At 39.4% G+C, this 27,331-nt stretch overlaps 1 protein-coding gene across 1 annotated transcript in view; it reads right to left on the bottom strand.

Annotated features, from left to right (window-relative positions):
• EFCAB6 (EF-hand calcium binding domain 6) overlaps positions 1 to 27,331 on the bottom strand; it is a 3,527,179-nt gene that overhangs the window by 950,854 nt on the left and 2,548,994 nt on the right. The gene's annotated exons all lie outside the window — the stretch shown is intronic.

Genomic DNA, 27,331 nt, shown 5'->3' with positions numbered 1-27,331 from the left:
AAGGATATATTACGGGCTTTTGTCGTTTGGATAGTAATTACATGATGCATGAACATTTTCATTCCAAAGGTACATCTTCCGTAAGTCAAAAAACAAAATACCTTTTCATTTACACTAGGACAGATCAGCTTACACCCCCCCCCCAAGATTACTCTTCTTCCCCTTGCAGCCCCTAACCCCTGTAGTGGCTCATTACACCTCCAGTGATGCTGCTGACTAAAGGACTGTCAGAGTCTAAGCATCACATGCTCCGCAGTGTTGTGGTCTGTAGGTACAACATATAGTGCTCTCCCTAGGTAACACCCAAGCTATGAACCACAACTACCTCCCTTTCACCAGCATGGGTCACCTGGCAATGCATGATTACTCCTATGGCCTACAGTCACACTAAGCCTTTTGGAATGGTAAACCTTACATTTTCAACAGCAAATACATTTTAGCTGGGCTAAGTCATACTGCCACTGACAATTAATGAAGATGTGTACCCATGGGGAGTCAATCAAGCAAAAAGTAAAGCAGTTGAAATTTACATCCTTACTACCCTATTTACATTCTGTGAATCTCAAGCCTTTGCTGTAAGGAAATTGGTTAAAGCAAGAAAATTACCCTAGGCTCCACAACTGGTGGGACTGTTTACTGTCACATGCTCTAGGCGCTTGTTTGGAGCTTTTTCTAGTCTTATGATCCAGTGATAGTCTGAACAAAATTATTGGAAAGAAAAGAAATTCAAGGAAGAAATAAGTTTTGCCTAAAGTTTAATGTTCAGAGCTGACACGATACCACCCAATATGCTGAGAAGGCAACAGCTTGAAAAGACAAAAAGCTTATCTGCAAATACAGGCTGCCTCTCAACCCTCCCACAAAATGAAAGCAGTCACTTTATGTATAGCCCTATGCTGTTACATGCTGAAAGAACAAATGAAGACACTCAGGTTTGATTGTGGAAAATGTCAAAGAAAATTACCACACCATTGGCCCCTTGTAAGCTAATGTAAGTGATCTGGTGTGCACATATCTGAGTAGTGCTGGTTTCTGACTATGCTGGGTACAGGGCATTAGTTGGGAATGGGGTCCCTCTACTAAGCCTGTTTCAAACTTCCACTGTACAGAATAATTTACTGCCAAGCTCTATGCATATTTAAATAGTTCCATAGACACATCTTCCACCCTCAGAAATAAACACAACATCAAATTAAAAAATAAAGCCCTATGGGCAGTATAATAGAAAAAATACTCATTGCATGCAAAAATAAATGTAACTCTCAGAAAGCTAAAAACACTCTCGCTAAACTAAAACAATGAACTCGGGACTGTGATTAAATCAACCAAAGCCTGATATGAGGTAAAAATATAAACCCAGGTGAAAGATAACCACAAAGTATTTTTTAACTGTGCTAGAAATCTCAAATAATGACTGGCACTACAATGAGCTGATAAAAAATGATATCACATACTTGGACAAGAAGATATATCCAATTCACTGGCCAACTAATTCAGATTGAACTTCATCCCACCAATCTTCAATTATTCTCACATAAAATACCTGCATCTAAACCCTCCTCAAATCTCTCAACAATTTCTGAAGTTAGTACCCAAGGCCAAGAACATAATGTCTATTGCGACTGGTTAACATAGTAGACTGCCTACTGGTTAGTCTGAAACCTGATATATTGAACCCCCTATAAAGGCTATTCAGTTCTAATCTCAAAACAGGTTTTGTGCTGGATGAATGAAATAATTCAACAGACTTTCATGAAGGTGGGACTTCAATGGGCCCAAAATACTCACAATTGTAAGGAAATTATTTTTCGTTGTACAGCTTATATCTAAAGCTATATCATCCAGATCCAGGCATACAATTGTTCCCCTCTACTTGGCATTCATTAGGCCAATCACTGAGTGAGTATAATGTACCTTTTGGTATGTACCTGTCCAAACACTTCTCAGAAATGGATGCCATCCAACCCTCAAACATTTAGGAATTATTCCAAAGCAAACCTTGTATTAATGACTTTTACCATGCTAAAATTTCCATTCCCCAAAACAATGTGAACTCTGCTATCACTATGCAAATTGTTTACAGAAACCCTATGCCATCATGTAAACAGCTGCACTGAGGTAACTGTACCCACAAGGAATAAGCAGAGAACCAACACAGATAAGCCACCCTGGTGGAATCTCAGTATCAACAACTTGTATAACAAAAGGAGGAAAACCATGGCCAATACTAGAAACTACAATACCCAGAAGGGTATGAAACCCCTCAAACTAAATAAGCAACCCAGAAATCTTATCAAGCCCACCAAAGCCAGATTTGAGGCAGAAATATCCTCAAAGACAAAAGATAATGACAAGGTCTTCAGCTTTGTTCACAACCTCAAAGGTAACATGACAGTGTGCTGAACAAATTGTAAATGGAACCACTTAAAAGGAATCAGAGGATATAGCAAACCTGCTGGCTGATGAATCTAATTCCATTTTCACCCCTTCTTCCCTCCTCAATACCTTTCAGAAGACACCCTCGACCATAAATCCTCTGGCTATCACTAGCAAACAAGTCATCAATGCACTCTCCAAGTCAAAGAATACTACCTCAATAGGCCCTGATAATATCCTGGGATACCTCTTGGATAGCATGAAACATGAGCTATCAAGCACTCTAAAATAACTGTTCAACATTAGCCTAGTAATTGGCTTCATACTTAGTGAATGGAGGACTGCAGTAGTTAATCCTTAGCACAAGGTTTGGCCATCTACTGACTTGGATAACCACAGACCATAAGACTGACTGGTCTTGTAGGTAAACGCATGGAAAGAATTATCATAGATATTTTAAATAAAGACACAGGGAACCCATTTTCTTATTTACTTCTACAATTATTAAAGATATTGAAATAAAATAGCACAAGCACTGATAGCCATTTGCTAAATACATTCTCACAATGAAAACAGACTCAGCATGAGCAGTAAACTTCTCTGCCCTTGAAACTCACATTCATTGAAATGACATGAAAACCCACATTAAAAGAAAATACATATGACAGTGGAGGATTAAGTTTACCTTTGAGCTGTTTTCAAACCATAGGCTCCTTGCACACACTTATAGGGCCATGCACACATGCATGTGTTATTTGATTTGCCCTCATGATAAATTATATTCCTTATATAATACATCACAATTTGTTAGAATGGTGTTTTAAATCTGTAGTTATGAACATTCTTCTAGAAAGCAATGAAACAAAATGTATGAAATAATGAGAAAGCTACACATTTCAGAAAATTTTGACCATAAAATGACACTCAAACTTCTATCCACCAATATTACTCAAACAGCACAATCTTTTCAGAAGTAAAAGTCATCCAGATAATTCTACCTTAAAGAGATCTGTAACTAAGAAAAGAGGTTGCTACTAGCAAACAACTTTACATTTCAATGTTTCATCTACAAATCCAGTGCCCGCTGCCTTTGAAGAATAAATTGTCTGTTACATCAAAAATGGTAAGCTGGTAATATTGCAATAGGGAATGAATGACAATCCAACAACAAGTTATTACGCATCTTATACAAAGGAGGACACACTCAGGAGTGTAGAACCCCTATACCTCCTTAAAATTCACCAAATAATCCACAGTCAAAATGGCACTGCAATATCAGCACTCCATCTACATGGTGTGGGAGTAAAACCCACAGCCTTCTGCACCAAAGGCAATTATGCTGCTAACCCTGCTTTCAAATTCTATAACACAAACAGTGACTGCCATTTGATAAAGCAGTTAACCACCAAAATTCGCTGTATACCACAGAAGAGACAAAAACTGAATTAGCATAAAAAGTTTTAATCTCCGCTTTCGTAAAATACTTCATCAGAATGATAAAAACACAGTGTCGCACTCTATTTAAACCTAAAATGCGAAATCAATTACTATTCAATTACAGTCAATTAAATGCAATTAACAATAAAAAAGCTTTTTAACCATTTATCTTCCTACTTTCTACAAAACACTTAATATGTATGCGTTCATTCAGACCTGGTAAAACATCTGCCAATTCACTTTTGGTGAAAACTTTTTTTAAACAAAACAGTTAGTTGCACACTGAAAACAGACTTGGCACGAGCAACAGTAAATTTATCTTCTCTTGAAACTCACAATTCCATGAAAAGTAAATAAAACTCAGTCCCTTGAAAATGCACTGAAACTCCTAATGCCCTGAAATGTACTGAAACTCAAACTCACAATTCTATCGGCAGTCTGGTAATCAGGCTTTTGTCTTCACAAGCGCTCACAGTTCCTTCAACAGTCTGGTAGTTGGTATGGCAAATTCAGGCTCTGTCTCCTGTAACCAAGTTACAGGTTCAAGCGTGATCAAGTTAATTGACTAACTTACCCTCCCCCTTAACTAGAGCATTACACACCATACCTTCATACCTTTCAACCTCTTAACATAAGAAACCTGGACAAAGCCTAAAATAGGGACAGATTTTAAATATTGCTCTTACAGACTTAGAAAGTTACTAGAATACACAGCATTTGTCTTAGCATGCATTTTCTAAAGAAAACTAAGTCAAATTGAAATGTATGACATTTATTTCAATCCTCAGTGATTTGCGAGAATATGCCAAAAATATAAGGTAAAAATCATGGCATTCTGCAAAAATCTGGACAGTTGGGAAGTATGCATATCTCTCACTCTCTTTGTGCAAGAAATCTGGACAAAGCCTGAAATAATGGAGATACAATAGCTCAAAATATGGATCATGTTTCTCAACCTCTTCAAGCAAGAAATCTGAACAAAGCCAGTAGTAATGGGGGACAAAGGCCAAAAAATAGAGAAACTTTTTAAATATTGCCCTTACAGGCTTAGAAAGTTGACATAATTGCAGGTTTTGCATTAGCATGAATTTTCTGAAGCATATGGAGTTTGAAACTCACATGCCTGCCATTATTTTCTCACTTCAGTCCTCAATAGTTAGCCAGTAATTTGCAAGAAAAACAAATTTAGGAGAAATGGAACAAAAATATGGGGCAAAAATCTGGACATTCTCTAAAACTTTGGACAGCTGAGAGGTATGATTACGGATAGATTTTAAATATTGCTATTTTTAACTACAAAAGTTGCTGGAATAACAGGATTTGTGCTAGAATGTACTTTCTGAAGAACATAGTGACTTCAATCCTCTGTGATTTGCCAGAAAACCACACATTTTATGAGAAACAGACCAAAACTGAGGCTAAATCTGGACAGATGAAAGGTATGTTAAACACACATACAGTACACACACACAGACACACCTACCTACCTTCTCACACATACGAACACAATCGTCCTCTTTCATACAGCAAACAGCTACTTTACATTCCACACACACACACACACACACACACACACACACACACACACACACTTTATTTGTCATTCACACAGAACAGCTAGTTCAAATTACATACATGTACACACACATACATGTTCTCACTCATCCAGAAACAAACAGAACCTCTACAATAAATCATATAATTGTACACACACGCACACACACTTTATATCTCATTCATACAGAATGGCTAGTTCACATACATACATATACACACACACACACACTTTCTCACTCATACAGAAGTGAACGGAACCTGTAGAATAAATAACATAAGTGTATACGAACGCACGCACGCGCACACACACGCACACAAACGCGCACACACACACACCGTTCATTTTACGTACTTACCTTCTGTCTCAATGAAATGACTATTTTAAATTGCATGCGTGAATGAAAAATATGGTTACATCCGCGTTAGCGTGTATACGATGAACACATGACCCTTCTTAAAGGAGAAGACACTACTTTAGCTTTTTCTCCTAAATCCTAGTGCCTGCCTTATGCTACCCCCTCCACGCAAACATTGTACTGAAATGTGTACAGTCAGTATGCCTCCCGACGTCCCTGCATCCAAGGAGCATAACATGTATTCTCCTTTGTTAGAATAATTTTGAAAGAACACTGGTAACTGAATCCACTGATTTAAGTTAGACTCTGTGGCAACTTTTGCCATAAAAGATGGGCTAACATGTAAGGAAACTCTACCTTGTGAAAGATTATGTATAGAGGTTTAGATGACAGTGCCTGCAACTCAGAAACTCTTCTTGCTGAAGTAATGGCTACAAGGAAGGCAAACTTCCAGGACAAATATTTCAAGACACAATCATCAGCTGGTTCAAAGGGTTTTTGGATCAAGACTTGCAAGATTTTAGTTAGATCCCACGGGGGTGTGGGGGGTGTCTCTGACTGGAGGCCTAACAGGAAAGACACCTTTGAGAAAACCTTTACATATTCTGGTTGAAAATATAGAACCTGAAGGTAATCCTGAAAGAAGATTGGAAATGGCTGCTATCTGGAGCTTAATAGCAACAAAAAATAGTATCCCTCTTTAAATATGGTCTCAAGATAAGAAAGAACTGAAGCAACAGGTGCTGAAAAAGAGACAATGTGATGATTAGCAGCCCAAATAGAAAATCTTTTCTACTTGCTTTTATATACCTTTTTGGTGGAAGCTTTCTGGGAAGCCATAATGATAGCTTTGACAGGAAAGGAAAACCTTTACCATCTAGCAATCAAGGGAACTGGAGAAACCAAGCAGTTAACTTGAGGGTGGGGAGATTAGTGTGGAGTCCTAGTGTAGGGTGATAAAGAAGGTCCGGTTTGCATTCCAGTATCCATGGAGAATATTTCAGATGAGACCAGAGGAAGGGGAATCAGATCTGATGAGGGCAATGAGAATCGCAGTACTTTTCAAACATTTGGCTTTCCGAAGAAATTTTGGAATCAGTGGAAGAGGAGGATAAGCATAAAGAAGACCGGGAGCCTATTGTGGACAAGTGGGTCTTTCAGGGAACTCCTAGAAGGAGGGATCAGAGCAAAATAACTGCTGCACTTGTTGTGTAGGGATGCAAAGAGATTGCAGCAGGGAAGAACCCAATGGCTGAATATCTTGTTAGCTACTGACTGATTGAAGGAACACTTGTGTGGTATCAGAATGTACCTGCTGAGCCTGTTCTCCAACATGTTTGATTTCCCCGGTACATGTGTTGCGAGTAGAAAGCAGTGTGAAGAAACTGCCAATTTCCAAACATGGCCTCTCTGGACTGTGGGTATGAATGGGTTTCTCCTTGCATGTTGATATACCACACAGCTGACATACTGTTTGTGTGAATTGCAACACTTCCCACAGACAGACTGCCCTTGCAACAATAGGAGGACAGCCCTCATTTCCAGGACATTTATATGCAGTCTGACCTCTAGGCGAGTCCACTTGCCTTGGACCATCTTCCCCTTGAAATGCCCCCCCCCCCCACCCTAGGTAGGTAGCGTCTGTAGTCACCATGGCTACTGGAGGGGGAAGAATAAAAGGCCTGCCTACCAAAAGATCGGATCAAATCCACTACTCTGCGGCTTTTGCTAACATTGGTCAGTCTGATGGGAACAGATAAATTGACCATTGAACAGCCAGTGTCCATTATAGAATGCGCATATAGTATCTGGCTAGAGGTACTAGAAATATGGCAGCTGCCATAGATCCCAGGGCTTGTAGAAGCAATCTGACAGGAGGAGATGGATGAGATAATATAGCTTGTATCTGAAGAGTCAAAGTGTTGATGTGATGTTTGGGCAAGGAATCCACTTGTGTAACTGTGGTCAATTGAACCCCGATGAATTCCAAGGTTTGAAAAGGCAATGACTGTGTCTTGTCTGAGTTTATGGTGATGCCTAGTTTGTGGGAGATCTGATACAGATAATTTCTAGCCTGAGAAAGTTGACGCTATGGGGGGCAGTTAGGAGCCGATTGTCCAGATATGGGAATACCTGAAACCCTTGCAGTCGAAGATGAGCTGCAACCACTGCCATGCATCTGGTAAACACCCAGGGAGCTGTGGTGAGTCCAAAGGGCAGGGCTCTGAATTGGGAGTGACTGGCTCCCATGTGGAAGCGCAGGTGACTTCTGGAGTGCCTGTCTATTTTTATGTGATAATAAGCATCGTTTAAGTCCACAGGGCATATCCAATCATCGTTCTTTAGTAACAGAAGGATGGACTGAACTGTAACCATCCGGAACTTCTCTTTATTTACCTATAAAATGAGCTTGCTTAGATCTGGGATAGGCCTTTGGTACCCTGTTTTCATTAGCACCAAAAAGAAATGGGAGTAAGCTCTGGATCCTCTCTGTTTGGCTGGGACCGCTTGGATGACTCTCTTTTACAGTAACTTTTTGATCTCTGGTACTGCCAACTCCCCCTGGCTGGGTGGAATGTCAGGGAGCTTCTTTTAAACCTTGGGAGGGGGAAGAAAAAAGGGAATGTAGTACCCTCTGGATATTATGCTTTGCACCCAAGCATTTGAAGTTATTTGGGCCAAGGCACTTGGGTGCAGGGAAAAATGGCCCCCAACTGCCTCCAGGGTAGGGCAGTCAGGCAGTGCTTCAGGAGGGCTGAAAGAGCTTGTTGTAAAAGGGTTCCCTAAAGCTCTGTAGGGCTCCCTCTGCCTCTAGGGCAACGCCTCCCATTAAAGTCTTCTCCAATGCCTCAGGAAGATTACTCTCCTCTTTGATCGTGATTTTCTGAACTAAGTTTTCTTAGCCACTCTTTGATTTCTAGAATAGGTAAGATGAGGGGTGGAAAACTTGATCCCCACAACAGACAAGGTCTTACCCTCTTGCTTGCTGTGGGTCAGGGTGTCTTTCACTGATGGACCAAACAAAGAGGACCCATCAAAAGTGGCATTAACAAAAGACACCTTAAAGGGCTCTGCAAAATTACAAAGCCTCATCCATGCATGTCTGCGTATCGCAATGCCGGTACCGGCTGCCCTTGGGGATCCTTCTGCTGAATGGGATACCAGCCTCACGAAAGAGTTTGTCAGGGATATAAGAGTGGTCAGCTTTGGAGAAACTTGATCTAGCTGCTCCTTAGGCAAGCACTCCACCAAGGACTCAGACAGCTCCTTCACTAGGTTTCTCTGAAGGCGAATAAAATGTGCAAAGTAATTAAGTGCTATAAGCAAAAAAGTCACAGAGTTGAATGTTCACTTCCCGAATCTGTCCAGTGCTCTGGAATCCCTTTTCACCAGGTGCACAGTGAAGCTCTACTGTGCGAGCTCTTTCTTAGTAGCAGCTGCCACTATCATAGCATCAACAGGAGTGCCCTTGCTCCAAAAGGATCTGTCCAATGGGGGATAAAGAATCTTATCTGGATGTTTTGGCACAAGATCTATGGTGTCCAGCTCCTTCCATGTCTGATGGGTGACAAGACCTATAACAGGATCTGCTGGAGGGACTACCAACATGTTGACAGGCCTGCCCCAGAAGCCTCCAAGAATACAGACTCCTCCAAAGAAGGATTTTTGGATGACCAGCAACCTCTTTGCATTAAGATTTCTAAGATGTCTGCAAAGGAGATATCTTCCAGTGGTGATTTGGGGTATCTTTCTCCCTCATCATAATACATATCCACAGTGAGAAACTCCATAGGGGAGTCCAAGTGCCTCCTCTTGCACATCCTTTTCTGTGGGAACTCCTCCATGTGATATTCAGGTGAGGAGTCAGAATATGAAGGGGCCACTTCAGGTGGAAGAGTTTGGAAATCTTTACAGGTGGGCTGACCCCGGACAGAAATGGAAGGTGGAAGGCCCAGATCCAATGTAGGGACATGAGGAGGAGCAAAAGTCCAAGTGTCCGGAGATCTGTCTACACAGAAAGCATTTTCTAAATCTCAGAAAGCCACCAAGGAAGACAGAAGGAGCATCCCAGATCCAGAGCTCTCCAACAGAACCAGACTTGCACTGTCAAGGGCTGAAGCTCTAAGGGTGAGGGGAAAGATCTGGCAAAACCAGAGTCGAACATCACCCTTGGATCTGGCCATGACATCACGGACCTGGGACTCACTCTGATCCAAGGATCTCAGATCAAAAGTAGTCAATGTCATGGGTCAGCATTGAAGAAGCAAAGGTCCTCTGATCGGACTGCAAATCCCTCGGTAGACTGCTGTCCTGGGGCTCCAAAACTGCTATACAGATCAGAGAAGGAGAAAAAGTGGTAGGGACTGTCTTGAATCCATGAGGAGACAGAGCTGAAAGTACACCCATTTGGATCTGAGCCTTAATAACTGACATTTTGTCTATGTCCTCTTAAAGGCTCATAGAGGATCTGAAGGAAGGTCTAGAATGTATGGGTGTCTGTAAAATCTTGGTCGACACAATAGAAGAAACCGATCTTATGGATCTCCCAGGTGAACAAATACTAAATCTTAGATCCAGGGACTTACGGATCTGAATGCACTTACTGAACGGAAAACAAACAAAATAAAAAACAGAAAAGGCCAATGGATCAGGCTCGCAGCAAAATGTTTAATTCAGGATAAGCGCTTTTAGTCTCTCACACAATACATGGAGACTTCTTCACACCAGTAAAAACACTAACAACTAATAGAGCTTCACTTTTAAAATACTCTACATTAACAAACAACCAATCAGCGATCATTTTACCTGTGATGCAGCAAGCTCATTAAACCAAAAGTTCAAAGAATACATCGCAAAGGTAAAAACCTTTTCGTAAAGTTCCACTTTTTCTAGAATTCACATACTAGAAATTATTACATTCTGCAACTATCACAATGTACCACTGTAAAATGTAAATATGTTCATAAAAAATATATATAAAATATATACATACACATATATACAAAAATATGAAAAAAAAAAATATATATATATATATATATATATATATATATATATATATATATATATAGGAAAATGCATACACACAAATAATTTATCACAACAATAAATAACAAAATATAAATAAAATATTTTAGCTACCTCAGTAAACTCTTCAATTTTAAAATACATGCAAGGCAGGTCATTTCATTTAATCCAGGGGCACTATAAGAATTCAACCTGAGTTGCCAAATTAATTCTCTTTTCTCCAAAATTAACTGAAATGGACCACCCTTTTGATCAACAGTAACTTGATCAATTACTCTAAAAGTAAAACTGTGACCAGGGTTCTCATTACAGTGTCTAGCCAGAGCATTATTCTCGCTCCTTTTTCTAATGTTGTAGATATGCTCATATACCCTGTCATGAAGCCTTCGATCTGTCTTTCCAACATAGAAGGCTGGGCATAACTGACACACAGCCAGGTATACCACAGCCCTCGATTCACAATTAAATCTACCTTGTACCTTAAACTCTCACCCCCCCCCCATGGTAAAATTAGAACCAGTGGCAATAAACCTACAGTACTTACAATGCTCACATTTGAACATTCCTTTTATCCTATTACTGTTCGTGCCTCTCATCTCCATAAATTCCTTTAAGTTGATTCCTTTCCAAAAATAAAACTGGGACAACTACCCAATTTGACCGACAGGTCGCCATCACTAAGGATGATATTCCAATTCCTATGAAGGATCCCTTTTAAAAGGCTGGTTTCTAAACTAAACATAGTAATAAAACTTCTCACAAATCTATTGTCATGGTTGCCATACGACCCTGCAATATCTTCCATTACCGTATTGGGGTTTATTAAAGGGACCAAGTTAACTGGACTATCTTACACAGAGTTTGGTTGTACTGTTCTTAATCTAGCTGTAAGAATAGGTCTATAGAACCCAATAGCCCTCTTGTGTTGCACTTCACATATCACTGATTAATCCTATCCTTTCTTAGGTCAACATCAACATTAGTGTGGGGAATCGAAAAATAAAGATCATAAACAGAATGTCATCTTGGTAACTAAAGTTTTCTATAGCCGTTAAAAAGGCCCATGAGTCCTTGCATACTTGCTTTTCCTTACCAACAATTTTTTTAAAAAAGAATCAACATATTTAGCACAAGAGTAGGTAACCGAGGACCTAGCATTAACTAATATTCTCATTAGGGCGTCTACCAGGTTTTTATGAATTTTCGGCTACCAAATAATGATGGTATCCCTACGGTGCAAGGTAGATAAATAATTGAAGGTATCTAAATCAATCAAACCTTCAATGAAAAAATCATTAATGAAAGAATTGATCCTCCTATAGGCCACGTTAAGTTCACTTAAAATAGACACTTCATAAGTCCCACCATCAAGGACTAAGCTCATTCTAGATATATAACAACATTATCCATGATCACCAGTCCACCAGCCCACCACCCTTGTCAGGTTTCAAAATTCTGACAGGTAGTGCTTTTAGATCATGCAAAACTCTGTCCTCCCTTTTTGACAGATGTTTACAGTTACATTTATTCCATTGATCATACAAAGACCTGAAATCATACTCACACATGTTCAAACAGAGAAATCACAGGGTTCAATGGGGGATTAAAGGTGCTAATCACTCTTAATCGATCACTCATTTCACAATTACCACCAAGCAAAATGGCCAAATTCAATTTACGGGTGTATAACTTGAGGTCTATTAATGTCTCAGCCAATCTAAAATGGTTAGCAGGAACAAAGGTCAAACCTTTGCTAAAAATGTCACAAAGCTCAAGTTCAATCTCATAGTTGGAAAAGTTATAGATTTTAAAGTCACCAGCTGTATTGACCATTATCGTTGGTTTCGTCTTTTGGAGTCGTTCGTCTCCATCATAGTCCCCTGCTCCCTGGTGTACTTCTTCTGCTGATTCTGGCCCTTGTACAAAAAAGAACTCTGTTCTCTAACAACATTCCCTTGAGAAAAAACAGTGTTTCTATCATTAACATGATGGTTAGTACTCCGCTGAGGGCCACTATCCATGAAATCATTCATCCTGTCATCAGCCACTGTTCCCCCTCCATTGTTCATCAACAACAGAATCGCCTTGATTACAGTCACTCACAGTGACATTAGTCTTTTGACCAGAAAAAATATTATTGCCCTGAGAGGGTGGTGGCTTTGGATAAGCTACACCATTCTTATAGTCATTTATATCCCTTCTCAACTTCTTCATTTTAACTTCACTGTTTTTTATGAGCTGTTGCTCAATGGATGAGAAAACTCTCTTATATTCATACTGATATCTTGAAAAGTCACAATGTGGCACAATTTCAGTATTCAAATCAGAAATCTCTTTAGAAAGCCTATCTACTGCAAGTTTATAGTGCCTGCACATAGTGCCCATTAACTCAAAACCATGCCTATTAAAACATGTCAATTAAAACCGAAAAAAATGGTGTGCTCTCCTCTAGGCCCGAGGGGTATTGCCAAGAACGTAACCCCTTAGGAACCACACCTTCCCTTTTACATTCTTCAAAATATTTGATCTCCAGTTGTAATTTTTTAGCTTTAAACGATTTACTGTCAAGTTCTTTTAACTTTGAAGCAATAGGGACACTTACCCCAGCCAGTCCCCCCTGTCCTTCACTTGTTCCTGCTTTCCCAAGAAAAGGTTGCTTACGGAGCCAAGTGCCCACATCACAGAGGCCAATAAGCTCAATGATATTGTCGCTCAAACTGCCGTTCATTGTCATCCCACTGTTGACTGTATTTGCATTAGCACTCAGCCTGCTGCACTTGCTGGAAGAAATACCAATTAAACGCTTGTTCACATTAGTCACTCTAGTAGATTCACTAGCGATAGCAGTAGTGTTTTGCAAAGGGTTGCCCTTCGGTCGAACCACAGCCCCTTGCTGCAATAAACAGTCAAAACGTGCCGCAAGGGTATTAAGTCTATTATTCATAGTGGAAATTAAAGCAGTCAAACTCTTTAAGCTCACCGACCTCTCTTCCTCACCTAAAGGTGAGTCAGTAATCATTTCCGAATCGTTGTCAACATTGCTGCTACTTGAGCCAGAAGCCATTCCAAAGAAACACAATGCACTTACTGAACAAATAACAAAATAAAAAACAGAAAAGGCCAATGGATGAGGCTCGCAGCAAAATGTTTAATTGAGGTTAAGCACTTTTCGTCTCCCACACAATACATGGAGACTTCTTCAGACAAGTAAAAACACTAACAAGTAATAAAACTTCACTTTTAAAATACTCTACATTAACAAACAACCAAACAGCGATCATTTTACCTGTGATGCAGCAAGCTCATTAAACCAAAAGTTCAAAGAATACATCGCAAAGGTAAAAAACTTTTTGTAAAGTTCCACTTTTGCTAGAATTCACATACTACAAATTATTACATTCTGCAACTATCACAATGTACCATTGTAAAATGTAAATATGTTCATAAAAAAATATATATAAAATTTATACATACACATATATACAAAAATATAAAATATATATATATATATATATATATATATATATATATATATATATATATATATATATATATATATATGTATAGGAAAATGCATACACACATAAATAATTTATCACAACAACAATAAATAACAAAATATAAAGAAAATCTTTTAGCTACCTCAGTAAACTCCTCAATTTTAAAAATACATGCAAGGCAGGTCATTTCATTTAATCCATATTTTTCGATTCCCCACACTATTGGTATTGAAATGGTTGTTGATAGATTAATATCACATGGTGCTTTCTAATAGTGAGATTAGATTATTCCATGAATTGATGGATATAATTTTAAGTAACAACTACGTCGCTTTTGATAACACCATTTATAGACAGATTGTTGGTGTAACCATGGGTTCCTCTTGTGGTGGGAGCTATGCGAACTTTGGTAATGGCACAGTGGGAGTCTCAAACTGTTTTTGGTAACATAGGTTTACAGAAAAGGTGGGGTTTTACACGCGGTTTCTCGGCGATGCCTTTTTAATGTTTAAAGGATCTGAGGCACATGAATTTGTGGATTTTTTGAACAGCAGCACATCTTTTTTTAAGGTTTACTTATGTGGTTAACAAGGAGCATATTTGTAATTTGGATATTGACCTAAGAAAGGATAGGATTAATCAGTGTTTTGTTGCATGTATACATTGTAAGGCTACATATTCTAATACTACATTGCATTATACCAGCTGTCACCCTTTGCACCAAAAAAAGATCGGTACTGAAGGGGCAGCTGGTTAGAGCAGCCAGAATGACCAGTGATGATGTTGTCTTCATGGAAGAATGTGAGACCTTAAAGGTTATGTTTACCAGTCGTGGTTACCCCACTGAACTGGTTATTGATTTGATACGTGAAGTGCAACACAAGAGGGCTATTGGGTTCTATAGACCTATTCTTACAGCTAGATTAAGAACAGTACAACCAAACTCTGTACAAGATAGTTCTGTGCAAGATAGTCCAGTTAACTTGGTCCCTTTAATAAACCCCAATACGGTAATGGAAGGTATTGCAGGGTCATCTGGCAACCATGACAATAGATTTGCGAGAAGTTTTATTACTACTTTTAGTTTAGAAACCAGCCTTTTAAAAGGGATCCTTCGTAGGAATTGGAATATCATCCTTAGTGATGGCGACCTATCGGTTAAATTGGGTAGTTGTCCCAATTTTATTTTTAGGAAAGGAATCAACTTAAAGGAATTTATGGAGATGAGAGGCATGAACGGTAATAGGATAAAAGGAATGTTCAAATGTGAGCATTGTAATTACTGTAGGTTTATTGCCACTGGTTCTAATTTTACCATTGGGGGACGAGAGTTTAAGGTACAAGGTAGATTTAATTGTAAATCAAGGGCTGTGGTATATCCGGCTGTGTGTGTCAGTTATGCCCAGCCTTCTATGTTGGAAAGACAGATAGAAGGCTTCGTGACAGGGTATATGAGCATATCTACAACATTAGGAAAAGGAGTGAGAATAATGCTCTGGCTAGTAATGAGAACCCTGTTCACAGTTTTACTTTTAGAGTAATTGATCAAGTTACTGTTGATCATAAGGGTGGTCCATTTCAGTTAATTTTGGAGAAAAGAGAATTAATTTGGCAACTCAGGTTGAATTCTTATAGTGCCCCTGGACTAAATGAAATGACCTGCCTTGCATGTATTTTAAAATTGATGAGTTAACTGAGGTAGCTAAAATATTTTCTTTATATTTTGTTATTTATTGTCGTTGTGATAAATTATTTATGTGTGTATGCATTTTCCTATACATATATATATATATTTATATTTTTGCATATATGTGTATGTATATATTTTATATATATTTTTTATGAACATATTTACATTTTACAGTGGTGCATTGTGATAGTTGCAGAATGTAATAATTTGTAGTATGTGAATTCTAGCAAAAGTGGAACTTTACGAAAAGGTTTTTACCTTTGCGATGTATTCTTTAAACTTTGGTTTAATGAGCTTGCTGCATCACAGGTAAAACGATCGCTGATTGGTTGTTTGTTAATGTAGAGTATTTTAAAAATGAAGTTCTATTACTTGTTAGTGTTTTTACTGGTCTGAGGAAGTCTCCGTGTATTGTGTGGGAGACGAAAAGCACTTATGGATCTGAGAAAGAGGTTGAAAGGTCAGACCAGAACTGGTAGGATCTAACAAGTTAGTCGATCTGGAAGCAGGCTCACTTGGAGCCATCAAGTCTATTGGATCTGAAGACGTTGATGTAGATCTAGGCGCTGACATTCTCAGATCTGCCTCTTTAGAGATCTTAGTAGGAGGCTCAGAGAAATCCCTGGACTCTTTATGTCAGCACTTTTTTGCTCAAAGCAGTGTAAGTCCTTAGCGGGGGGTTGGGCCCCTGGAGAAGAAAGTTAAGCAGGCAGAAGCCCTTTTAAAATTAGCTTATTCCTATGTTCCTGGACTGCCTGAGGATTGAAACCCTTGCAGATCTTGCAAGGGGAATTAAGTGAGCAGCCCCCAAACAATAAACACATTTATCATGTGCATCTGAGTGAGGGATTTTTCTGTCACACTGAATGCACCTCTTGAACCCGGTTGGCTTATCCATATGTATAAAGCAAAAAATGCCATAAGGCAACCAAAAAGAAAAGCTACAAGATATAAAGATACAACAAGACAAAAATGTTTTTTTTTTAAGGAACTATAGGAAGACAAGTAGACCTCATGCCCTCAAACTCTAAATAGGAAAGGGAAGAGTTTAATATAAAGAAATAAGGTTTTAAACAATAAAAGGTATAAAAATATTTATAGAAAAACTTCACTTAGCTGAGAACAACCCGGAGCACTACAGAACGGGTGTGTACGTACTGGTGGAAAATGAAATCTGAGGAGGTAGAGCAAGCGGCCGAGGATTGTGGGTAAGGGAGGAACTTGAGCCTGGAAGCTAAAGAATGTTGAAGGCGGCCAAACCGAATCCATAACCCATGAGTGAAGCAGAATGACAGAGACACCAACAAATCTTAATAATTGTCATGGGTGTGCAGCAGACAGTGTCAGATTTGTGGGAAAATGTAATTTTTATGCTTACTGTCAATCACTCAAAAGCACCCGGGTGGTGGTGCTGCGGTGGCATTGTCGCCTCACAGAAAGTAACATTTATTTCAAACCTTGTATCAAGTTAACCTTTGCTTTACAAGTTAAAACCTTGTGTTAATAAAAAGCATACTTTCTTTTTGCATTATAACAAACATTTCTTATTTCATTATTCCTTTGGAGAAAGAATATTTAACTTTATATAATATCTATAAATACCAACAATTTGATATATACATAATATACAATTCTGATACATTTGTAACAGAAGCATATGAATCATGTTGATATTCACAAATGACATATAGTTATTTACAAAATTCCAGATAGCTGGGCTGGCAGTATCTCCTTTTGTGACATCCCCCAACCCCCATTGAAGACTAAAGCTAGTTTTTCAAGTGACCCTTGAGAAATGTTACTTGTAATGGTTAAGCCTATCTGGGAATACATTATCCTAATTCCCTGTCTTGAGATTCCAGCTGCCTTGGCATTGCTGACCCCACTACAGTGCTGCACTGTCCTATCATATGCCTGCAATCCTAGGCTCCAGCACAGTAATTTTGGATTTTGCTGGATGGCTCTCTGTAGCCATAGATCCCCATCAGACACCTCCTGCCTTCTACTACCAATACTTAGCACCAGGGCCTCGCTATCATGGTAAAGTTTCATCATGTTCACAGAGTATAGTTTGTGCCCCTGCCTCCTGCATAGCAGTTCTACCATGTAGTTAACATCACTGACGTTCCTCACCACATTGAAAAGTCCCTCCCAGGCTGACTGCAACTTGTTCTGTCTGACAGGAATGAAAATCATTATCTGGTGCCCCACAGCATACTCTCTAGCTTGAGCATTCCTGTCATACCAGACCTTTTTCTGCTATTGGGCTTCTCCCAGTTTCTCCTGGGCCAAGCTCATGAGTTACCTGAGCCTTGTCCTGAGATTTAGGACATATGCCACGATAGACGCTTTGTGGGATTCACACTCACGCTCCCACTTATCACAAATCAAATCTAGAGGTCCCCTCACCCTATGCCAATACAGCAACTCAAAAGGTGAAAACGTATGGATTCCTGGGGCACCTCTCTGTAAGCAAACAACAGATGGGGCAAATATTTGTCCCACTCCCTCTTAAACTGGTCTGCAAATGCCCATAGCATGGTCTTTAGTGTAGAGTTTAACCTCTCAACCAGATCATTATTCTGGGGATGGTAGGGGTGGTCTTTAGGTGCATCACCCCACAGTGCTTCCACAGACAAGCCAGCAGGTCTCACATGAAATTGGCACCTCTGTCAGTCAGTATTTCTTTTGGGAAACCTACCCTGCTGAAAATCTCTAACAAAGCATTTTCCACCTTTTCTGCCTCAATGGAGGACAGGGCCATCGCTTCAGCAAATCTGGTAGCATAATCTACTACCACTAGGAATAACTTTTTCCTTGTGGAACTTGGGGTACTCAGAGGCCTCACAATATCCATATCTACCCTCTGAAATGGCTTTTCAATCACAGGCAAAGGCACCAAACGAGGTTTCACATTGTGTCCTGCCTTGCTTATCTTTTTCCACTGCTCACAGGTCCTGCAGTACCCTGTTACATCCCTGCAAATCCCAGGCCAATAAAAATTCTGCATAATATCTCTCTTTGTACACTTTATGCCCATATGACCTGCAAAATGAATGTCATGGCTTATAGCTAGAAGCGCCAGATGGTAGGCTCTGGGCAATACCAACTGCTGTATTCTCTCACTCTCTAGACCTTCATCAGGCATCCCCTCTCTATACAGTAACCCTTTGTCTCAGTATACAGATCCCTTCTTCCACTGAAAATTAGATGCCTCCCTGGCTACCTCTCTCAGGTCTTGTAATGTACGATCTTAGAGCTGAGCCTGTCTCAACACTCTCTTTGAAACCCTTCCCAGCTCCCCTTCCACAGGAAGTTGGGTATTTTCTGACAGCGGTGTTTCACTGTCAGCCTGGGTACTACTATTATTCACTTCTGTCCTTGCAGTCACTCTGTCCAAGGAAACATGAGTATCCACAAGCAGCTGTGGCTCACCTTCACTGCTACAGGGTAGCGCCCTTTTTGAAGTAACTACTCACCCAGAGCTCACAACCTTCCATCTCCAAAATAAGAAGCACTAGCCCTCATAATGTGGAACAAATGGGCAAAATGTGGAACACATACTAATGGCTTACTAACAACTTCAACTAGGAAGGCCATAGGATGGTTAAAATATGTTTATTTTTACTTATGAAGATCTTTTAATGAATTAATATGATTCATTTCTATTTATCATGTATTTCACTTTAAGAAATTACTAACACTGAATGTGTGACAGAGTCTTCCTATGTGGAACTTCAAGGAACATGAACTTTTTAAGATCCCAAATGAGGTATGTTCCTCGTAATGAGGTACACTTGAGAGGTATGACCACACCAGTCCTGGCTTCAAGTCTGCGGTCTGTTTGGGTCCCTCCCAGGCTACCATACCCACATGTTTGTCTCCAAGTCTGGCTGTGTGTAACTGCATGCACCCAAGGTACTGTAGTATCAAAATCATTCCCTATCAGGACATCTGCAGGGATATCCTCAAACACACCTACTTGCTTGCTTCCTTTTCCACCCTCCCAGCCAAAGTGAACCCTACCCAAAGGTATTTGGAATAGGGTCCCCCCTAAAGCTCTGACTGGAGTAGACCGACTGGAGTAGACCGCCCAAGCAAGTAGTGCTCCTCTTTAACCATTGCAGGCTTCACAATGATTAGGCCAGAGGCTGTATTTCTCTTAGCAGTGGCCAGTTTGTGGTACTTCGGTACCCTTGTTGTCCCCAGATAACTCACTGCTGACATTCTGTCATTCCCACTTATTGGCTCTCCCACATTTTGTTCACCACTTTGCCTCCATGGACATCTATATGCTACATGGTCCCACTGGCTGCATTTAAAACATTTAAGCCTTGGTCCTGGCTGTGTACCAGAACTAATGGCTTTCCCTGCTACTGGCAGACTCTGTTGGGGTGGTTTAGGCTGCCCACCATGGGTTCCCTTAGACCCATGAGCAGCACTGGGTATCCCTTTCTTGTACAGTGATGCCCTGTCTGCTAGGTATAGGTCTCTCTCTTTCCTCAACTCATCTGCTGTGTTACATTCTCTATCCACTAACTAAATTCTCATGTTCTCAGGCAAAGTACCAAAAGATCTGCTAGCCCTTCAACAGTGGTGACCTGACACCCACTCATCCATCTATGAAAATAAGTGCTTAACTCAGCAATATAGGACTTTCATCTGCCTTGCGTCTATGCTCACAAAATGTTTTTCTATGAGCTTCAGGTGTTATCTTAAAACACTCAAACAATTTTAACTGTATTATAATTTAAGCAATCAGTGTCAGACAATTTATAAATAGCAGTTACATCTTTATCGTGGAGTAAAGGGGTCAGGAACCATATCCAGAGTCCTTGGTCAATGTTATACTGTTTATATACCCTTTCAAACATATGAATAAAACTGTCAAAATTATCACCGTCTATAAGTTGTGGAAGAAATTTACTGATCTTTCTTGCTTCTGGGGTTTGGTTATTCTCTTCCCCATTACGTCCATGGCACTGGCGAAGAGTCAGCATTTCCTTCTCATGTTGCCTCTGCCTTTAATTTTTCTCAGCTTCCAGACATCTCAATTTCTCATTTTCTTTGGACTCCAGATGTCTCATTTTCTCAATTTATTCAGCCTCCAGACATCTCAGTCTCTCTGCTGATTCTATTTCCAAATGTTTGGCCTCCAGTTCAAGTCTCTAACTCCAGATGGATTTTTAAGTCCACTGTGGAATGGTTGAACTGTCCATTTTCTGAGAGCTGCACATCCGCAAAAGCCCATCTGGTTGTCTTGGTTGCTGGTTTGTGATGCAGCTATGACTAAGACTGCAACCATTTCTGCTTTAGTCAGATTGGCCTGCCCGAGTCCTTTGGCTTAGCTCCTTGTCAGCTTGCCATACTCCTCTGCTTACATCCTTGCATGCCCTTCTTGAATAAGCTAACAAAATGAATAAATAAATAAATAAAACTATTGTGATATGAAACTGAATGTTCACTGTGTGGCTGATTCAGATTACAGGCACCCTCTTTAATGACCACTGCTTACAGGCTACAGGAATTCAATATCCACACCACTGAATCCTAATATGTGGATATCTCACCACTGCCAACTAATATATGCAACACCCCACCACTGACAACAGTAATCAAGGAGCCTCAATCCTCACCACTAGCAACTGTGGGGGACATACATTGAGTGGATGAAAAGTACACACACAGTAAAGTCCAATTTCCCTTAACAGAGCACAGAGACCACAGTCAGTCTGGGGATGGTTTCTCCCTCTTTCTCCAGATCCCCAATAAGACTCCCCATTGGCACAGCTATAGAATTCAGATCTCAGACAAGTGGCCAAATCAACACCTCCAGCACCCTCTCTGTCCAAACACTGCTTTGTGTCCCTACCCAAGTAGCTGATACGCACACCCTTTGAGGTTTGATTATATACACACACACCTGGGGAAGGCCGGCACAGGTTTACTACTTATGCCCCCTTCTGCCCAGAATATACGGTAGTTATTACTGCCACCAGCCAACTCTTTATCAGCTACTTTAAGGCCCTTAACAGAGGGTGTCCAATCTTACTGTGTAATGTTACTGTTAATAGAAATGGTAGTTTGACCAAGAGCAATGCTATTAGGAGTGGCCTACACAGTGTAACCAAATAAATATGCAAGTACTCTTAGAATTTAAATATGTCTCACAAATATCAGCAACAATGAAAAGTTTAAATACATTTAATAATAAATAATAAAAAAACAAGAAAATACTCAGTATACAATCACAGTAACATCAGAGTTCAAAATCACAGGAAATATTTAAAACAACACTGCAGGACAGTCTCAAATAAAGAAAACATCTGAACTATACTTCACTATATTCCTGACTGTATCTGAGAGAAATTACTGCACCCTAATAACTTACTTCAGAGTAAGCAAGGCAGACGCATGGTGAACATATCTTCTTGTCAGGTCAAAGACAAAATACAGAATACTTAGTCTCTCTCAGAGAGTTCTTAAATTAATATTACTGCCAGGATAGCTTTCAGGATGACATCACTTCTTATCATCTGACTCTATAACAGGTGAAAAACAACCATTGATATACTTGGTAGCATTTAGTATCTATCTGAGATAATACAAAGACAAAAGCTTTTCCTCAGATACTTGCAGATCCTGGAAGTCATAAAACAGTAAAACACTTCCAAGACAATACAGAAAGCCTCTAGTTCTAGACACTGTTTCTGTTACTGCACTGAAACTGAAAGATAACATCCTTTTATTACGGGGCCACAAATTTTCTGAAGTTAACATCTGGTGTTCCAGCTTCCATTGTTAAAATATATACATTTAAACACCTACAATAGTGTATGCACATTTCTATTTTATTCCAATAGGGTACACTGTGGTTACACTTTTAAGCTCAACAATGTACAAACCCTTTTCAACACACAGTTCTGTACCAGCAGTTTAATATTCACATAATACACAGTTCTAATACATTTGTAACACAAGCATATGAATCATGTTGATATTCACAAATGACATTTAATTATCTACAAAATTCCAGATAGCGGGGCCTGCAGTATCTCCTTCCATCACACACTATACTGCAGAAACGATGTTAGAAGATCTAAGATGTCTGTGGCCACTGCATCATGGTTTATGTCATCCTTTCAACTGAACCATACGTAATTTGCTCTGTACTGGATTTGTAATGTTTAGGTTTGTGCCACTGTACGATATTTTGAATCCTAGCTTGAACATTAAACAAATTAGTAAACAGCCATTCTACTGAATGTGGTGGGTATGTACTTCTGTGTGCCCATAAGCTTCCCTGTGTGTGTGTGTGTGTGTGTGTGTGTGTGTGTGTGTGTGTGTGTGTGTGTGTGTGTACATATATATATATATATATATATATATATATTTATATTTATAAAAACATGCTTACAAACCTGCTCTGGACAGGGAGAAACCCACAGAGAAATAGATCAGGATTGCTATGAGTGTACTAACTGGAGCATTTTCAAGGAGGCAGCCACAACAGACCAGCATATCGACCTAGATGAATATACAGAAGCAATGATGGCTTACATCATAAAATGTGTTGATGATGTCACAGAAATTAGAAGCATCATCACAAGAGCTGACCAAAAGCCGTGGCTTACAAATAAGGTCTATGATCTTCTGAAGGCACGAAATTCAGCATTCAGGAGAAATGACAGGGAAGCTGTAAGTGTGGCAAGGGCAAACCTAAAGAAAGGCATAAAAGAGGCTAAGAGGGTATATTGGAAGAAGGTCCAAAACCACTTTGAGGACATGAGGGATACCAGAAGGTTGTGGCAGGGTATTCAACAGATTACGGGACTATAAAATGAGAGCTGCACAATGTGATGATAACACTGACTTCCTAGACAAGCTGAATACCTTTTTTGGAAGATATGAGAAGAGGAACACCACAACTGTGCAAAGGTTACACACAGAGCAGTATGATGCAGTACTTAGCCTTAGCCTGATGGAAGTAAAAAGGTACTACAGAAAGTCAATCCCAGAAAGGCGGCCAGTCCAGATAATATCTTGGGTAAGATGTTAAAAAGCTGTGCAGACCAACTACGTACATTACTCATGGATATATATATATATATATATATATATATATATATATATATATATATATATATATATATATATATATATATATATATATATATATATATATATATATATATATATGACATCCCATTTCACTGAAACCCATTTCACTGACAGCTCATTTCATAGACAAACTTTCAAGGTGGGGGGCTTCACCCCCCCACCCCCCAACTATATATTACAACTCCACAGTCGCAGAACAGTGGGGAGGGGGGCAAATCCCAAGTTTTTGCCCTGATTACTTTTGTCTATGAAATGGGGCTGTCAGCGAAATGGGTTTCAGTGAAATGGGATGTCAGTGAATAGAAGTAGACCCATATATATATATATATATATATATATATATATATATATATGTATATGTAATACCTGTCTTGGCCTAGCAAAGGTTCCTTCATGTCACAAAGTAACAAATATCATCCCTCTACCCAAAAAAAAGCCTCATCCTCCAGCTTGAACAACTTCAGGCCTGTTGCACTAACATCCACAGTTATGAAATTTTTTGACAGGCTAATCAAGAAACACCTGTCTGCGGAACTACCATCAACTTTTGATCCACTGCAGTTTGCCTACTGAGAAAACAGATCCATGGCTGATGCAATAGCAGTTACATTGCATCTTGCTCTTGAGCATCTGTAGAGCAAGGACAGCTATGTGAGAATGCTATTCATTGACTTTAGCTCAGCATTTAACACAGTTGTCCCCATGCTACTGATCAATAAGCTAGTACACCTGGACATCAGCAAATACCTATGCAATTGGATCTTCGACTTTTTGATTAAAAGGCCATAGAAGGTTGGTGTGGGCAGGAATACCTCTAGGAGCATAACACCTAACACAGGTTTTCCTCAGGGTTACGTTCTCAGCCCCCTACTGTTTACTATCCTAACCCATTACTGCACAGCAAACTTCAGCACAAATCATATCATTAAGATTGCTGATGACATCACAGTCGTGGATCTCATCAGGAGGGAGGATGAGTGTGCATACAGAGAAGAGGTTAATACACTGATTGCCTGGTGTGCAAGAAACAACCTTGACCTGAATGTAAGTAAAACAAAAGAGATCATCATAGACTACAGGTAGAGGCAAACACCCCATACACTGCTCCTGATCAATGGTCAGATGGTGGAAAGGGTATACAGTACCAAATTCCTCGGAGTTCATATCTCTGATGATCTCTCTTGGTCAGGGAACACCTGCCACATAGTGAAAAAAGCAAACCAATGTCTCCACTTTTTGAGAAGACAAAAAAAGGCAAAACTACCATTGTCAGCACTTTCCACATTCTACAGAACAGCAAATGAAAACATCCTAACATCCAATTTTTCGGTATGGTATGGTAGCTGTTTGGTCGCAGATAAGAAATCACTGCAGAGAGTGGTGAGAGTTGCCGAGAGGATAACTGGCATTAATCTGCCCATAGTCCAGGATCTTTATACATCGAGGAGCCTAAAGAGAGCCACCAAAATACTAAATAATGCAAGTCATCCTACAAATAGTCTGTTTATGAGCCTGTCATCGAGTAAAAGATACTGCAGGACAACTAGATTCAAAGACAGTTTTTATCCAAAGGTGATCATTTTATCTATTATTTATTAAGCCCAGCCAACCATTATAATTTATGCTACTAACTCAGGTGTAATATTTTTTTCTTCAGCTGCTACTGATATGTGCTAGTTCACCCATAATTTTATACATGGTTCATGTGCAATACTATTACCTGAACTTTGCTGCCAGATAGTACCTTAACAAGTGTGTGTTTCCAGGAATATATGTAGTTATATACTTAAGTGTAGAGTTGATTTATAAGACGATGGTAGTATTATTATATGTTGTTTTAAATTATGTCTTTCTATGCATGTGATTTCTTTTCTGTCTGTCCCAGGATGAGCTGGTTGCACGGAATCTCATTTAATCTACACTTGTGTTGATCTAAATGACAAAGTTAGTTTTGACTTTTTGACTTTGATATATATATATATACACACACACACATTCACACACACACACACACTAGCATGAGCATGCTTGTATATGCTTTAATGCATGTGTGTCTACACACATGGGTATGCATGTATGTGTGCTTGTATATGCGTGAGCATGTGTGTGTGTGTGTGTGCGTGTGTGTGCGCATGTGTGTAAGGGATGAGGGGCCACACTATAATATAACATAGTACTTGATTGCTGCAATTACTTGCCACTAACAAGCTATCTCTCACAGCTGACCAAAATGTATTCATTGAAAATCTAATCAGGATCATCCAAGAGCAATGCCTACGCAGAAGGCTTTCTCTGAGTGTGTGCATGTGTGTGTGTTTCTCTGAGTCTGTGTTTCTCTGTGTGTGTGTGTGTGTGTGTGTGTGTGTGTGTGTGTGTGTGTGTGTGTGTGTGTGTGTGTGTGTGTGTGCACACTCACAAATGCTTGTGTTTGATTTCACCCAGGAAGATATTTTTTAAGATAAAGCAGGTATTTCACATGTCTTGCAATACTGGGCAATTTCAAATTATATGAATATATGTAGAGCCTGGAAAGTGACATCTCATCTCCACCAATTCTCTGACTTAACTGTGAATAATTCCTTATACTTTTTATTTATTTGTTTATTTATATATTTATTTGACATTTGTTAACTGAGTTCATCCAACTGAACCAGGAGCCCATTTTCAGTGGCGACTGAGGAGAAAAGCTCCAGTACAGAAACAATTACAATGCATAAGCAAATTGCAGTACATAAGCTACAATACATTCAAGTAGTGAAGCATAAACATTGTTTTTAGTACAACAAGAATAAAGCTGAGGGTTATATATAGATCATATAGTAATCACATTTTCTGATACAAGGATGTTGTTTTAAAAGATAAAATTCTAATACAGAAAGAGGAATTTAAAGTAGAGCAAAAATTTAAAGTAGAGCAAAAAGTATATACATATATACATGTGATGTAGAGGTCAGGCTAATGGGTGTAAATCTTTTAGTTAGAGTATGTGTAAAGAGAAAAAAACTAACATGGTGAAGTGAGAAGTGAGATGTCTGTGTAGTAACAGGGATAATGTAATAGTGCAGCGGGTTAGGTAGGGTCCTGACAGGGGAAGACTTGGTGTTAAATAGATGTAGTCTAAGTTCCTTTTTGAAGTGTTTGTGCATTTATGTAGTAGTTTACCAACATTTTTGTTGGGCTGATAAATATCTAAGAGTTGCTGGTTGGATGTGCAGAGAGGACAAGTGGAGTTGTAAGAGGATACATGGGAGGAGAGAGGTGGGCAG

This window comes from Protopterus annectens, chromosome 11.part0 (assembly GCF_019279795.1).
Source record: "Protopterus annectens isolate FY-2018-M chromosome 11.part0, PAN1.0, whole genome shotgun sequence".
Lineage (NCBI taxonomy): Eukaryota > Metazoa > Chordata > Ceratodontiformes > Protopteridae > Protopterus > Protopterus annectens.
Note: the sequence above shows the minus strand (reverse complement) of the source record. Positions and strands in the feature narration are given on the sequence as shown.